General features: G+C 41.5%; 1 pseudogene; it reads left to right on the forward strand.

Moving 5' to 3' along the window:
- Nucleotides 1-10,379: 10,379 nt before the first annotated feature.
- LOC100660079 (lysophosphatidylcholine acyltransferase 1-like) lies at nt 10,380-13,416 on the forward strand (annotated as a pseudogene).
- Nucleotides 13,417-16,572: the final 3,156 nt, after the last annotated feature.

The raw sequence follows: 16,572 nt of genomic DNA on the forward strand, positions 1-16,572 counted from the left end.
TCTGTTCAGTGAAAGTGAATGAGTTAATGTTATGAAAGCATTTGAGTTCTGCAAATCAAAGTTCTGATAATATTACTAAAAAAAAAAAAGAAAATTACTAAAGCACTTTGTAATTACAGGTCACCTTTGTAAATAGTTACCCATGTGCTATGTGGGATACAGAATTCTACCTTAAGAATTTAGCTTCATGCATACATAAACCTGTTAACCACTGTGGATGTCTAGTCAGAAGTCAATAAATTCCCCCCAATCATCCCTCCTCTAGATTAAAGTTCTAGAATTTAAAAGCACAGTGGGAACTTGATTAGGAACATGGTGAAGATTAACTTTTGGGAAAACGTAAGTGCTTTTGAGAACATGAATTAAAATTATGGACCAAGTATGTATTTTTGTAGGTTTTGTAATTGATCTAATGAAACTTTTCAGGGCTCCTCTGAATTTTTCTAATTACCAACAATTAATGACTATGTTTTATAATGCACCAAATCTGACAACTCTCCTGCCAGAGAATGTTTAAGACCGAGCTGGGTTCTCACCCTTCCTGACTCTGAACATCATTCGTAAAATCTAAACTTGACCTTACCTGGCCTGCTCATCTCCCAAAATCAAGTAAGATGACATGAAAGGCTGTGGGAACTCTGAAGGGCTGTACAAATTTAATGTTATTATTACAGCAACTACATTTCCATAGCTGGCAAGAGGGTAATAACCATTTATTCTAAAACATAGAAATAAAAAATTTAAGGAATTGAGCAACAAAATAAAATTCATGTTGAATTCTGATTTAAAAAAAAATTATAAGATTTCTCCTGCTTATTATAAAATACTCAAATATTAAAGAAATGTAGAAATGTACAGTACTGACAAAAATCAGTTGGATTCCTCTACACTAACGAAGAGAACTTCAAAGAGGAAATCACCAAATTACGATTTACAGTAGCCCCCAAGAGCTTAAAATACTTAGGAATAAATCTAACCAGAGACATAAAGGACCTATACAAAGAAAACTACAAGGCTCTACTGCAAAAAACCAAGAGACCTACATAAGCGGAAAAACATAACTTGCTCATGGATAGGAAGACGCAACATTTTAAAAATGTCAATTCTACCCAAAGCGATCTACAGATACAATGCAATCCTGATCCAAATTCCAACAACATTTTTTAACAAGATGGAGAAACAAATCACCAACTTCATATGGAAAAGGGAGAGTCCCTGGATAAGTAAAGCATTACTGAAAAAGAAGAACAAAGTGGGAGGCCTCATACTACCTGATTTTAGAACATATTATACCACCATAGTAATCAAAACAGCCTGGTACTCATACAACGACAGATTGACCAATGGAACAGAATTGAGAACCCAGATGTAAATCCTTCTGCCTATGAGCATCTCATATTGGACAAAGGTCCAAAGTCCATTATATAGGGAAAATACAGCCTCTTTAACTTATGGTGCTGGCATAACTGTATATCCATACGCAAAAAAAATGAAGCAAGAACCATACCTCACACCATGTACAAAAACTAACTCAAAATGGATCAAAGAACTAAATATAAAATCTGAAATGATAAAGATCATGGAAGAAAAAATAGGGACAATGCTAGGAGCCCTAATATATGTCATAAACAGAATACAAACCATAACTAACAATGCACAAACACCAGAAGAGAAACTAGATAACTGGGAGCACTCCTAAAAATCACACACTTAGGCTCATCAGAAGACTTCACCAGAGTTAAAAAGACAGCCTACAGACTGGGAAAAAATTTTTGGCTACGACATATCTGATCAGGATCCAATCTCTAAAATCTACAAGATACTGCAAACCCTCAACAACAAAAAGACAAATAACCCAATTAAAAAATGGGCAAAGGATATGAACAGGAACTTCACCAAAGAAGGCATTCAGGCACCTAACAGATACATGAGGAAATGCTCACGATCATTAGCCACTAGAGAAATGCAAACCAAAACTGCAATGAGATACCATCTCACCCCAACAAGGCTGGCATTAATCCAAAAACCACAAGTTAGTAAATGTTGGAGAGGTTGTGGAGAGACTGGAACACTTATACACTGCTGGTGGGAATGTGAAATGGTATGGCCACTTTGGAAATCGATTTGGTTCTTCCTTAAAAAGGTAGAAAAAGGAGTACCATATGATCCAGCAATCCCACTTCTTGGAATATATCCCAGAAAAATAAGAGCCTTTACATGAACAGATACATGCACACCCCTGTTCACTGCAGCACTGTTCACTACAGCAAAAGGACAGAAACAACCTAGGTGCTCATAAACAGACGAATGGATAAACAAATTATGATATATACACACAATGGAATCCGATGCAAAGATAAAGAACAATGATGAGTCTGAAAATTATCTCACGACGTGGATGAATCTGGAAGGCATTATGCTGAGTGAAATTAGTCAAAAAAGGACAAATATTGTATGAGACCACTATTATAAGAACTCAAGAAGAAAGTCAAACAGAAGAAAACATTCTTTGATGATTACAAGGGTGGGGAGGGAGGGAGAGGGGAATTCACTAACTAGAGAGTAGACAGGAATTATCTTAGGTGAAGGGAAGGACAACACACAACACATGGGAAGTCAGCACAACGGGACTAAAACAAAAGCTAAGAAGTTTCCTGAACATAACCAAACACTTCGTGGGACAGAGTAGCAGGGGCAGGTGTCTGGGTACCATGGTTTCAGGGGATATCTAGGTCAATTGGCATAACAAAGAAAATGTTCTGCATCCCACTTTGGTGGTGGCATCTGGGGGTCTTAAAAGCTTGCGAGAGGCCATCTAAGATGCATCAATTGGTCCCAACCCACCTGGAGCAAAGGAGAATGAAGAACACCAGACACAAGAAAAATATTAACCCAAAAGACAAAACGGCCAGATAAACCAGAGACTCCATTGGCCTGAGACCAGAAGAACTAGATGGTGCCTGACTACCACCAATGACCACCCTGACAGGGAACATAACAGAGAGTCTCTGACAGCAAAAGTGTGGTGCAGAACTCAAATTCATATAAAAAGACCAGACTTAATGGTCCGACTGAGACTAGAGGACCCCCAAAGACATGGTCCCTGGGCTTTCCATTAACCTAGAACTAAAACCATTCCCTAGGCCAACTCTTCAGACATAGAACTGATGGACTATAAAATATAAAATAATACTCGTGAACAGGGTGCTTCTTAGTTCAAGTTGATACAAAAGACTAAATGGGCAGCTCCTGTATGGAGGTGGGATGAGAAGACAGAAGGGGATAGGAGCTGGTTGGACGGACACTGGAAATGCAGGGTGGAAAGGCAGAGTGTGCTGTCATATTTTAGGGATTGCAACTAGGGTCCAATAGCAATATGTGCATAAATTTTTGTATGAGAAATTAACTTGAGCTGTAAACTTTCACCTAAAGCACAATTAAAAAAAAAAAAAAGAAAGAAATTTATAATACTGAAAGTAAAGTCCCGTATCATCAAAGCCAGTGAAACTAGAAACTTGAATGTTGTCAGTAATCCCTCTGTCTGCCACCCTTACCTACCTCCTCTTTTCTCCAGGTCACTTTCATTCTCCTTTATTACAACCAAGACCTCTACTAACACATTTTAAGTACTCTGCAATGATAAAGGAAAAAAGCCAATATTCCTGACCTCAGATTTGAAGAGGAGGCCTGGTGGAACAGTAGTTAAGCAATGGGCTGCTAACTGAAAGGTCGGGGGTTCCAAGCCACCAGCCAGTGCACGGGAGAAAGGAATGATTAACTGGTTGGGTTAGAGTCATATGACCATGTCTTAGCCAATCACTACAGCCAGAGAAGCAAGGTCTTGAAAGAAGCCATGTCTAAAATGTTTTGAGGACAAATATCACACAGAATTGCTGTGAGCTGGACAATCACAACAAATTTTATTTCCTGTACTACTACATGGAAACCCTGGTGGCGTAGTGGTGGCTATAGCTGCTAACCAAAAGATTGCCAGTTCAAGTCCACCAGGACTCCTTGGACACTCTACAGGGCAGTTCTACTCTGTTGTGTAGGTCGCTGTCAGTTGGGATTAACTCAGTGGCCATGGGTTTGGTATGGTTTGGATACTACTACATAAGGAGCCCCGGTGGTACAGTGGTTAAGGGCTTGGGTACTAACCTAAAGGTCAGCAGTTCAAACTCACCAACCGCTCCAGGGGAGAAAGATGTGGCAGTCTGCTTCCGCAAAGACTACAAGCTAAGAAACCTTATGGGGCAGTGTGTGAGAGTTCCGATCTCTCCGCAGCCTCTCCAACATTTATTATTTTGTGTTTTTTGGATTAATGGCAGTCTAGTTGGTGTGAGATGGAATCTCATCGTAGTTTTAATTTGAATTTCTCTAATGGCTAATGATCGGGAGCATTTTCTCATGTATCTGTTGGCTGCCTGAATATCTTCCTTAGTGAAATGTGTGTTCACATCCTTTGCCCACTTCTTGATTGGGTTGTTTGTCTTTTTGTGGTTGAGTTTTGACAGAATCATATAGATTTTAGAGATCAGGCGCTGGTCGGAGATGTCATAGCTGAAAATTCTTTCCCAATCTGTAGGTGGTCTTTTTACTCTTTTGGTGAAGTCTTTAGATGAGCATAGGTGTTTGATTTTTAGGAGCTCCCAGTTATCTGGTTTCTCTTCATCATTTTTGGTAATGTTTTGTATTCTGTTTATGCCCTGTATTAGGGCTCCTACGGTTGATCCTATTTTTTTCTTCCATGATTTTTATCGTTTTAGTCTTTATGTTTAGGTCTTTGATCCACTTGGAGTTAGTTTTTGTGCATGGTGTGAGGTATGGGTCCTGTTTCATTCTTTTGCAAATGGATATCCAGGTATGCCAGCACCATTTGTTAAAAAGACTATTATTTCCCCAATTGACTGACACTGGTCCTTTGTCAAATATCAGCTGCTCATACGTGGATGGATTTATATCTGGATTCTTAATTCTGTTCCATTGGTCTATGTGCCTGTTGTTGTACCAATACCAGGCTGTTTTGACTACTGTAGCTATATAATAAGTTCTGAAATCAGGTAGGGTGAGGCCTCCCACTTTCTTCTTCTTTTTCAGTATTGTTTTGCTTATCCGGGGGTTCTTTCCTTTCCATATGAAATTAGTGATTTGTTTCTCTATCCCCTTAAAGTATGACATTGGTATTTGGATTGGAAGTGCGTTATATGTATAAATGGCTTTTGGTAGAATAGACATTTTTACTATGTTAAGTCTTCCTATCCATGAGCAGGGTATGTTTTTCCACTTAAGTATGTCCTTTTGAATTTCTTGTAGCAGAGTTTTATAGTTTTCTTTGTATAGGTCTTTTACATCCTTGGTAACATTTATTCCTAAGTATTTTATCTTCTTGGGGGCTACTGTGAATGGTATTGCTTTGGTTATTTCCTCTTCGGTGTTCTTTTTGTTGATGTAGAGGAAGCCAAGTGATTTTTGTATGTTTATTTTATATCCTGAGACTCTTCCAAACTCTTCTATTAGTTTCAGTAGTTTTCTGGAGGATTCCTTAGGGTTTTCCATGTATATGATCATGTCATCTGCAAATAGTGATAGCTTTACTTCCTCCTTACCAATCTGGATACCCTTTATTTCTTTGTCTAGCCTAATTGCCCTGGCTAGGACTTCAAGTACGATGTTGAATAAGAGCGGTGATAAAGGGCATCCTTGTCTGGTTCCCGTTCTCAAGGGAAATGCTTTCAGGTTCTCTCCATTTAGAGTGATATTGGCTGTTGGCTTTGCATAGATGCCCTTTATTATGTTGAGGAATTTTCCTTCAATTCCTATTTTGGTAAGAGTTTTTATCATAAATGGGTGTTGAACTTTGTCAAATGCCTTTTCTGCATCTATTGATAAGATCATGTGGTTTTTATCTTTTGTTTTATTTATGTGATGGATTACATTAATGGTTTTTCTGATATTAAACCAGCCTTGCATACCTGGTATAAATCCCACTTGATCAGGGTGTATTATTTTTTTGATGTGTTGTTGGATTCTATTGGCTAGAATTTTGTTGAGGATTTTTGCATCAATGTTCATGAGGGATATAGGTCTAAAATTTTCTTTTTTTGTAATGTCTTTACCTGGTTTTGGTATCAGGGAGATGGTAGCTTCATAGAATGAGTTGGGTAGTATTCCGTCTTTTTCTATACTTTGAAATACCTTCAATAGTAATGGTGTTAAGTCTTCTCCGAAGGTTTGGTAGAACTCTGCAGTGAAGCCATCTGGGCCAGGACTTTTTTTTTGTTGGAAGTTTTTTGATTACCGTTTCAATCTCTTTTTTTGTTATGGGTCTATTTAGTTTTTCTACTTCTGAATGTGTTAGTTTAGGTAGGTAGTATTGTCCCAAGAATTTATCCATTTCTTCTAGGTTTTGAAATTTGTTAGAGTACAGTTTTATGTAGTAATCTGATATGATTCTTTTGATTTCATTTGGTTCTGTTGTGATGTGGTCCTTCTCGTTTCTTATTCAGGTTATTTGTTTCCTTTCCTGTTTTTCTTTAGTCAGTCAGTGTAGCCAGTGGTTTATCAATTTTGTTAATTTTTTCAAAGAACCAGCTTTTTACTTTGTTAATTCTTTCAATTGTTTTTCTGTTCTCTAATTCATTTAGTTCAGCTCTAATTTTTATTATTTGTTTTCTTCTGGTGGCTGATGGGTTCTTTTGTTGCTCACTTTCTATTTGTTCAAGTTGTCGGGACAGTTCTCTGATTTTGTCTCTTTCTTCTTTTTGTATGTGTGCATTTATCGATATAAATTGGCCTCTGAGCACTGCTTTTGCTGTGTCCCAGAGGTTTTGATAGGAAGTATTTTCATTCTCATTGCTTTCTAAGAATTTCCTTATTCCCTCCTTGATGTCTTCTATAACCCAGTCTTTTTTCAGGAGGGTATTGTTCATTTTCCAAGTATTTGATTTCTTTTCCCTAGTTTTTCTGTTATTGATTTCTAGCTTCATTGCCTTGTGGTCTGAGAAGATGCTTTGTAATATTTCGATGTTTTGGATTCTGGAAAGATTTGTTTTATGACCTAATATGTGGTCTATTCTAGAGAATGTTCCATGTGCACTAGAAAAAAAAGTATATTTTGCAGCAGTTGGGTGGAGAGTTCTGTATAAGTCAATGAGGTCAAGTTGGTTGATTGTTGTAAGTAGGTCTTCCGTGTCTCTATTGAGCTTCTTACTGGATGTCCTGTCCTTCTCCGAAAGTGGTGTGTTGAAGTCTCCTACTATATATGTGGAGGTGTCTATCTCACTTTTCAATTCTGTTAAAATTTGATTTATGTATTTTGCAGCCCTGTCATTAAAATAAAAATGTGCGTAAATATTTAATATGGTTATGTCTTCCTGATCAATTGTCCCTTTTATCATTATATAGTGTCCTTCTTTGTCCTTTGTGGAGGATTTAAGTCTAAAGTCTATTTTGTCAGAAATTAATATTGCTACTCCTCTTCTTTTTTGCTTATTGTTTGCTTGATATATTTTTTCCATCCTTTGAGTTTTAGTTTGTTTGTGTCTCTAAGTCTAAGGTGTGTCTCTTGTAGGCAGCATATAGATGGATCGTGTTTTTTTATCCAGTCCGTGACTCTCTGTCTCTTTATTGGTCCATTTAGTCCATTTACATTCAGCGTAATTATAGATAAGTAAGTTTTTAGTGCTGTCATTTTGATGCCTTTTCATGTGTGTTGTTGGCCATTTCATTTTTCCACATGCTTTTTTGTGCTGAGATGTTTTTCTTAGTAGCTTATGAGATCCTCATTTTCATAATGTTTAACTTTGTGTTTATTGAGTCGTTACGTTTTTCTTGAGTTAAGGAATTGATATTCCTTTTTGTGGTTACCTTTTTATTTACCCCTATTTTTCTAAGTAAAAACCTAACTTGTATCGTTCTATATCGCCTTGTATCACTCTCCATCTGGCAGTTCAATGCCTCCTATATTTAGTCCCTCTTTTTGATTATTGTGATCGTTTATCTATTGATTTCCATGATTTCCTGTTGTGTGTATTATTTTGTTTATTTATTTATTTTTTAGAATTAGTCTTAATTTGTTTGTTTTTGTGCTTTCCCTATTTGAGTTGCGTTGATATCAGGACGTTCTGTTTTGTAACCTTGTGTTGTGCTGGTACCTGATATTATTGGTCATCCGGCCAAACAATCCCCTTTAGCATTTCTTGCAGTCTTGGTTTAGTTTTTGCAAATTCTCTAAACTTGTGTTTATCTGTAAATATCTAAATTTCTCCTTCATATTTCAGAGAGAGTTTTGCTGGATATATGATTCTTGGTTGGCAGTTTTTCTCGTTCAGTGCTGTGTATACGTCGTCCCATTCCCTTCTTGCCTGCATGGTTTCTGCTGAGTAGTCTGAACTTATTCTTATTGATTCTCCCTTGAAGGAAACCTTTCTTTTCTCCCTGGCTGCTTTTAAAATTTTCCGTTTGTGTTTGGTTTTGGCAAGTTTGATGATAATATGTCTTGGTGTTTTTCTTTTTGGATCAATCTTAAATGGGGTTCGATGAGCATCTTGGATAGATATCCTTTCGTCTTTCATGATGTCAGGGAAGTTTTGTGTCAGGATTTCTTCAACTATTTTCTCTGTGTTTTCTGTCCCCCCTCCCTGTTCTGGGACTCCAATCACTCGCAAGTTATCCTTCTTGATAGAGTCCCACATGATTCTTAGGGTTTCTTCATTTTTTTTAATTCTTTTATCTGATTTTTTTTTCAGCTATGTTGGTGTTGTTTCCCTGGTCCTCCAGAAGTCCCAGTCTACATTCTAATTGCTCGAGTCTGCTCCTCTGACTTTCTATTGCGTTGTCAAATTCTGTAATTTTATTGTTAATCTTTTGGATTTCTACATGCTGTCTCTCTATGGATTCTTGCAACTTGTTAATTTTTCCACTATGTTCTTGAATAATCTTTTTGAGTTCTTCAACAGTTTTATCAGTGTGTTCCTTGGCTTTTTCTGCATTTATCCTAATTTCATTTGTGATATCTTTAAGCATTCTGTAAATTAGTTTTTTATATTCTGTATCTGATAATTCCAGGATTGTATCTTCATTTGGGAAAGATTTTGATTCTTTTGTTTGGGGGGTTGGAGAAGCTGTCATGGTCTGTTTCTTTATGTGGTTTGATATGGACTGCTGTCTCCGAGCGATCACTGGGAAACTAGATTTTCCAGGTAGTCGGCTAAAAGAAAATGCAGTCAGATCCCTATCTGAATTCTCCCTCTGGCTCTGGGTATTCGGATGTTAATGGGGCCACCTGGGGAGGGTGGGGGAGGGATCAGAGAGCTAGGAGTGTAGCACCACAGAATATAGAGCTGAACACCGCGTTCACGCTCCGCCCCCGTTCGCCAAAATCCGGGCGGGACGGGTCCCGGGCTAGGACGCTGATTTCCTTGCTCGGAGACCAGTCACTTCCTCCCGGGGACTTCTCCCTCCGGTGCGCGGCACCGCTCGCGCACTGGGTGGGCGTTTCCCGCACGAACGGGTGGGCCCGCCCCCAGGGTCTATTCAGGCGATTATAATTGGGCCCCGCGGTCACGCCCCGCCCATGCGCACGCCCAGATCCCAGCGGTATGACTTCCGGGTTAGGACGCTGCTTTCCCTGTTCCGGAACCAGTCACTTCCTCCTGGGGACTTCTCCTTATGGTGCGCCACACCTCTCGCGCGAACTGGGTGGGCGTCACCTGCACGACCAGGTGGGCCCGCCCCCTGGGTCAATTCCAGGGAATAAAAATGGACCCCGCACTCACGCCCCGCCCGCACGCGAGCCCAAATCCCAGCAGGACGGCACCCCGTCTGGGACGTTGATTTCCCCACTCCGGGAGCAATCACTTCCTCCCGGGGACTTCTCCTTCCGGTGCGCCACACCTCTCGCCCGAACTGGGTGGGAGTCACTCGCACGACCAGGTGGGCCCGCCCCCTCGGTCAATTCAGGGTAATAAAAATGGACCCTGAGCTCATGCCCTGCTTGCGCGCGTGCCCAGATCCCAGCGGAATGGCTCCCCATCTGGGATGCTGCCTTCCGCGCCTCGAGACCAGTCACCTCCGAGGATTTCTCCCTCCGGTGTGCCGCGCCACACGCGCGGACTGGGTGTGCGTCCTCCTGCACGAACGTGTGGGCCCCGCCCCGGGGTCACTTTAGGGATATATAGTTGACCCCCCCCCGCTCGCGCCCCGTCCGCCTCTCGCCTAACTCCTGGTGGGACAGCACCCCAGCTGGGACGCTATTCTCCCCACTCCCAGATCAGTCACTGCCTCCCGGGTGCTTCTCCCTCCGGCTGTGCCTCTACGCCGCCCGCGCCAACCAGCTAGACTTCCTCCCGGGATGGGTTCGGGGGGGAGGGGTGGGCCCCTTTTCTGTGCCATATGCCCCCCTGGGCTCTGCCCCAGATCGGGCTCCGAAGGTCACCTGCCTGGTACGCTGGCTCCTGGTTCTGAAAACGGTCGCTGTCTGCCCGTATTTGTTCGTTTTCTGACTCTAAGTCTGTGCTTGTTGTTCAGAGTTCGTAGATTGTTATGTATGTGATCGATTCCCTTGTTTTTCCGAGTCTTTGTTGCAAGAGGGATCCACGGTAGCGTCCACCTAGTCCGCCATCTTGGCCCCGCCTCCCAGATAGTCATTTTAAAAATAATTTAAAAACTCTCAGTTTGTGCCTGACTCAAGGATCCCCGGATTTTGGAGAATTATCCATTTGTGATGATTCATTAACTGCAAAGTGACTCAGAAGGGCCAATCAGTCCATCCCATTTCCTTATATTCAAACCTGGGCAGGCATGTTGTGTGCCCCATCTAGATGTGTCTTTTTGTGTGGAGAATCAGCTTACTCAAGGAAAAACTCTGATAAGTCACTCTATATTTGGGCATTGTCATGTTTACATGGTTGGAATATATGCTAGGCCCATGTACCTTAAAGATGCTAGGAGTTACCATGAGTATTCATTCATACAATGACACCTTGCTATGGAACAGTAACTTGAAATTAATATCCATAAAGAAGATGGAACTTGTTCTCTCAGATAATCCCATCATTTATTACCCAAGATGGGGAGATCCTTCTTATGTGCTGTTGTGCCCTGGCTTGGTATTATGCAATAGAACATCCCATTAGCAATTTATCTGCCACTGTGGCTAAAATTGTCGATGATGTGGCCAATGGAATGGCCGCCCAACAAAAACTTTAGAATCCTTGGCAAAAGTAGTATTGGACCATGGGATAGTTCTAGATTTCCTCTTAGCCCAGCAAGGAGAGTTTTGCTCCATTGCTAACATCTATTGTTGCTCTTGGATTAACTGGAGATGTTGAAGAGGATATTGCTAAGATTCATCCAATGGCTGTTTGGGTACAGTCTATACCCCCTATAACTTTATCATTTTTTTTTATATCTTCAGTTGGCTACTTAATAGTGCAGGTTCTTGGTCATGGTCTCTGTTGCAAACTGGGTTAATTATTTTAACAATAATCTTTATTATTGGAATTACAAAATGTGTTATGCGATGTGCATCTACAACAGGAACTGATAACCCTGCTTCATCTCATGCTCAGAGAATTATGTATATCAACACTGCATTCAAGATCATGCTCAAAGAATTATGCATATCAACACTGCATTCAGGAACCCAAAATTAGAGAAGCCTCATGACTTACGTTAGCCATTTGAAAGTAAGTCAGGTTGTTCCTCCAATGTGGCCATACCCTATCCACTCCCCATACCGAAATCCCTGAAGACAGCTGCTCAGCCATAGCATGATGGACGTACTGGAGCTGCCCAGCAACCAAGATACCGATGGTCCCTGATTATGGGGGAAAAGGGGCTTAATGTGAAAAACTAGAAAGGCATGAATTATGAAGGTTGAGCCACCACCTGGGAGTAGCATATTGCCAAACTCATGCAGAAGACATTATGCCCATAACTGTGAACAAAGGATGTTCTTCAGAACCCTTGATCAAAAGAACAGAATGATGTGGGATATAAAATCAAAAGAGGCATCTGATGTAAAGTAAAATGGGTGAACTAATGCTAAAGCTCTGTATAATCTTTCACACAGATTCAAACCCTGTTGCTTAGGAACCAACCCTGTCATTAAGGAAACTCTATTCTTTGTGGTCAGGCTAAGAATGTGGATATTACATGTCCTGGTGTCTGTAACCAAACCTTATTGAAAGTTTTTGTGTTAGATCACTCCAGAAAATCTTATGTTCTGAGCAAGGTAATGTTTAGCAATCTGTTCCCAATAGTATCTGTTACGCCATCATCATGTCATCATGTCAACAGTGGAAGAGATAAAGAGAGGGGCTTAGTCCAATGGGAAGTTATGACAATGATTTTTCCAGAAGGTACTTGTACCAATGGGACCTGTCAAACTACCTTCAAGACTGGTGTGTTTATCCTTGGTGTTCCTGTCCAGCCTGTGGTTTTAAGATACCCAAATAAGCTGGACATGATCATGTGGACGTGGCAAGGACCTGGAGTGTTGGAAATGCTGTGGCTCGCCCTGTGTCAGTTTCACAGTTAGGTGGAAATTGAGTTTCTCCCAGTTTACCACCCTTCCAAGGCGAAGAGGAGCCCGGTGCTATACGCCAGCAACATGAGGCGCGTCACGGCAGAGACCCTGGGCGTCTCCGTCATGGATTTCACGTTTGAGGATCGTTAGGTGGCCCCAGCGGAAGGACAGTCCGTCTCCCCTCCGACACTTGCCTTCTAGAATTTGCTAGGCTTGTGAGAGGCCTGGGGCTAAAGCTAGAAAAACTTGAAACAGATAAAAAGCACAAAGGTGAAGAGGGGCGAGAAGACTGACTTGTGGAGTTCACGGAGTACTTGGAGGTACCCCTTTCCGACACGCTGGACTGCATGTTCTCACTGACGAGAGCGGAGGTGGCAAGATGAACCTGCGGAAAAATGTGATCGCTTTGTCCGTGGTGTGCAGAGCGTCTGAGACTCTGGACACCATCCAGCTGCCATTCAAGATGTATGCATGGCAGGAGGACGGCTGCATAAATGAGGAAGACCTGTCCTGCATTCTGAAGACAGCCTTGGGCGTGGCAGAGCTGCTTCTGATAGACCTCTTCAGCGGTGTGAATGAAGATGAGAAGAATCTCTTTTGCTGACAGGTTTGCACACATGTACCCAGACTTTGCAGAAGAATATCTGTATCCTGACCAGGCACGGTTTGAAACCTGCGCTTAGACTCTTGTCAGTGCCAACCCCGAACAGCCTCTGTACTGACTTCAACCCGGAAAGCACTGACCCCGGGAGAAAGCCTGTCCATAGGAAACTGGACTAGGACAGAAGGTTCTGGAGTGAGGAACCTCCCCGGCTCTGTCACCATGCCCTACCAGGGGCTGTGGCTCCCCATTTGCGCATGAGGATATCTGGTGTTCTCTCTCCCCACAGGGCCTACACATGTTGTCTCCAGACTGAGGTTTTAGAAGATGTAGGATGTGTAAGGGACAGTGGTGACAGGATGGTTAAGCACTGGGCTTCTAGCCAAAAGGTCAGTCCTTGGAACCTACTAGCAACTCTGTGGGAGAAAGATGTGAGTCTGCTTACTTAAAGATTTACAGCCTTGGAAATCCTATGGGGCAGTTCTACCCTGTCCTGCTCTTTTTTGATTGTTGTTTGCTTGATATATTTTTTTCCATCCTTTGAGTTTTTAGTTTGTGTCTCTAAGTCTAAGGTGTGTCTCTTGTAGGTAGCATATAGACAGATCTTGTTTTTTAATCCATTCTGCCACTCTCTGTCTCTTCACTGGTGCATTTAGTCCATTTATATTCAGAGTTATTGTGGATAGGTATGAATTTAGTGCGATCATTTTGATGTCTTTTTTGGTGTGTTGTTGACAGTTTCTTTTTCCCACTTAATTTTATGTGCTGAGTAGATTATCTTTATATATTGTCCTTTCCTCATATTTGTTGTTGTCAATTTTGTTTCTGCTGAGTCTCTATTTTTCCCTTGTATTTTATTTTGATGTGTAGGATAGTTTGTCTCCTTTGTGGTTACCTTGTTTACCCCTATTTTTCTAAATTTAAACCAAACTTTTATTCTTTGTATCACCATATCTTCCTCTCCATATGGAAGGTATATGATTACATTTCTTAGTCCCTCTTTAGTATTTTAACATTGTCTTCTTTTACATAATAATATTGCTATTACCCTGTTTTGAGCTTTTCTTTTTTTAATAATCTGGCTTTGTTTTCTTGGATTACCCTGTCTGGGTTGACTTCTGGTTGCTCTGCCCAGTGTTCTAGTCTTGAGTTGATACCTGATATTACTGATTTTCTAACCAAAGAACTCCCTTCAGTATTTCTTGTAGTTTTGGTTTGGTTTTTTAAAAATCCCTAAACTTGTGTTTATCTGCAAATGTCACAATTTCACCTTCATATTAAAGAGACAGTTTTGCTGGATATATGATTCTTGGGTGGGAATTCTTTTCCTTCAATTTTTTAAATATGTCATCCCATTGTCTTCTTGCCTGCATGGTTTTTGCCGAGTAGTCCGAGCTTATTCTTATTGGCTTTCCTTTGTAGGTGACTTTTCATTTATCCCTCGCTACTCTTATAATTCTTTATCTTTGGTTTTGGCAACTTTGATTATAATATGTCTTGGTGACTTTCTTTTAAGATCTACCTTATGTGGAGTTCGATGAGCATCTTGGATAGATATGTTCTCATCTTTCACGATATTGGGGAAATTTTCTGCCAAGAAATCTTCAACAGTTCTCTCTGTATTTTCTGTTATCCCTCCCTGTTCTGGTACTCCAATCACTCATGGGTTATTTCTCTTGATAAGAGTCCCACATGATTCTCAAGGTTTCTTCATTGTTTTAAATTCTTTTATCTGATTTGTCTTCAAATATATTAGTGCCAAGTGATTTATCTTCAAGTTCAAAAATTCTAGCTTCTACTTGCTCAATTCTGCTCCTCTGACTTTCTATTGAGTTGTCTACTTATGTAATTTTATTGTTAATCTTCTGAATTTCTGATTGCTGTCTGCCTATGGATTTTTCCAGCTTGTTAGACTTTTCATTATGGTCCTGAGTAATCTTTCTAGTTTCTTTAGCTGCTTTATCTGTGTGTTGCCTGGCTTGTTCTGGGGGTTGCCTCATTTCCTTCCTGATGTCTTCAAGGGTTCTGTATATTAAACTTTTGTATTCTGGCTCTGGTAATTCCAGGAATGCACTTTCATCTAGAAGATCCCTGGATCTTTGTTTTGAGAGCTTTATGAGGTGATCATGGTCTGTTTCTTTATGTGACTTGATATTGACTGTTTTCTCCGAGCCATCTATAAGTTATCGTATTAATTAATGCTTGCTTACTGTGTCATAGCTTCTTGCTTTGTTTTGTTTTGATATACCCCTATGAGTTGCTTGAGTGAGCTAGCTTGATTATTTTCACCTTTGTAGCTCTGACGTCCTGTCCCCAGATGGCTAGAGCTGCTATCCGGTATATCAGTCTAGGAGTCCATTCAGGTTTCTTGTATGAATTCAGCTCAGGTGTCGAGGTAGCTGATCATCAAGTGTGTGGTACAGGCTCTGTCCTACAGTCTTAGAGGGGCAGGGGATATTGGCGTATATACCGGTATCTGATTGCAGCAGGGGGTCACACTCTGAACAAAGCAGAGGACTGAGAACCAACCCCCGAGTGTCTCTGAGGAAAGCACGTCCCTGTTCCCTAGAGCCTTCAGGTAGGTGGGTTCTGCAGATGGACCATGGGCATCCAATGTTTTTGTTTGTAAGGACTGGGAGGTACCAGTAATCTTTAGACCCCTGTCGTGGGTGGCTTCGTGACCTGAGTGGAGCTACTGTCCTTAGGTCCCTGATGTGGGTAGGTGAGGACCTTGTTTAATAGGCAAAGCAATGTCGAACATCAAACACTCACCTCTCCACCACACAGCTGAAACAGTTGGATTCTGCCAAAAAGGGCCTATTCCCCCCAAAATAGGCCCACACAGGTCCATGCAGAAGGGAAGGGTGCTGAAAGCCCATGGATGGTTTATGCCTGGACAGGAGCCGCTTCTGTCCTGAGCTCCCCTGGTTAGTGGAGCTAGCAAATTATCTTTTCCCCCAATTGCAAATTTTTTCCTTCCCCAAGGCCAGGAGGATGGCTCTAGGTGCTCAACAGGGCCTATCTCAGGCCCAGGGAATTCAGCAGCTGAAGCCACCTTGGGGCTGGGGGGCGCGCAGTAAAATATACACAAGTACTTAGCTTCTGCCGAGAGCGCTGTTCTTTTCAGGTTCCGGAGGTGTGAGTAGGCTGTGTGGCTGGCTGTTTCTCCCTGAGGGAACTGCGGCTGAATGTTAGTACCAGTCCACCGCCACCACCGCTCTGGGAATGGTGCCTGAGTGCTCCCCACGATTCAGGTCTGGTAACTCCTCTCCGCTTCTGAACGCTCTTTTCCTCCCCTGCCCCTCAGTTCATTGTCTAAGCTTGCCTTTGAAGCTCAGGGCTCCCAGCTTGTCACAAATATACTTGTTTCACTTATTTTTTGGGGTCTTTGTTGTAAAGAGGGCTCGATGGAAGCGTTTGTCTATTCCACCGTCTTGGCTCT

Source organism: Loxodonta africana, chromosome 27 (genome assembly GCF_030014295.1).
Source record: "Loxodonta africana isolate mLoxAfr1 chromosome 27, mLoxAfr1.hap2, whole genome shotgun sequence".
In the NCBI taxonomy this organism is placed as follows: domain Eukaryota; kingdom Metazoa; phylum Chordata; class Mammalia; order Proboscidea; family Elephantidae; genus Loxodonta; species Loxodonta africana.